General features: G+C 43.1%; 1 long non-coding RNA gene across 1 annotated transcript in view; it reads right to left on the bottom strand.

Annotated features, from left to right (window-relative positions):
* The window catches only part of LOC119591014, a 4,113-nt gene extending 3,377 nt beyond the window's left edge, over positions 1–736 (bottom strand). The window contains exon 1 of the long non-coding RNA XR_005230312.1: positions 696–736. This is a non-coding gene — a long non-coding RNA (uncharacterized LOC119591014). The remainder of the gene's footprint in view (positions 1–695) is intronic.

The raw sequence follows: 736 nt of genomic DNA, 5'->3' as shown, positions 1-736 counted from the left end.
CAGACTAAACCAGTCCCCACTGAAGAGGCAGATACTTCGTCGTTTGTTTAGATTCGGACAGTGAATGAAACGTTGTAAACTCCAGCGAATGTTTTTCCTACTTTGCAAGGCGCCGTTATTAGTGAACCAGGAGGTATGTATTCTTAAAGTGCGTTCACACTACAATACAAAATGACAGGGACCATAACGCATACGCGCTACAAACACTGAAAACAAAAGAATGACTTTTTTACCAATGACCCATCCTCCACCGGAGGCCGTCGACTTGTTTTCAATGTGCTTGTAGCATGTCCGCAAGCATTCTTTTTATGACACATTTTACAATGGTTTGGACGCACCTCTTGGAGTAGTGTATATACGGAGCCTTTGGCCAATAGTAAAAAGTATTTTTTCCTGAACACTGCTGGTAGTGTGGAGAATTGCCACTGGTATGTGCAGAATATTTCTTTTTACCGATTAAAAATTTCCCTTTTCTCCAACAGAATTGTTCATGGCATATACAGTACCTTAGTGTATAGCTGCCCGAACTGATAAACAAGAGTGACCTTTAGATACAAAGCTGACACTAACCATATGGTAGTTTTGAAAACAGTGCGTCTTATACGTTGCAAAATGTAATGTCTGAGGCTGCAAATCGTTCGTTTGTGTGTGTGGCTCATACTCATTCAAGATGGACAGAACCCGCGGTGGCTTACCTCCGCCGTTCGAGAATCCGGTCGCAAAGCCGCCCCCGTGA

This window comes from Penaeus monodon, chromosome 28 (genome assembly GCF_015228065.2).
Source record: "Penaeus monodon isolate SGIC_2016 chromosome 28, NSTDA_Pmon_1, whole genome shotgun sequence".
Lineage (NCBI taxonomy): Eukaryota > Metazoa > Arthropoda > Malacostraca > Decapoda > Penaeidae > Penaeus > Penaeus monodon.
This window is presented reverse-complemented; position numbering and strand designations above follow the sequence as displayed.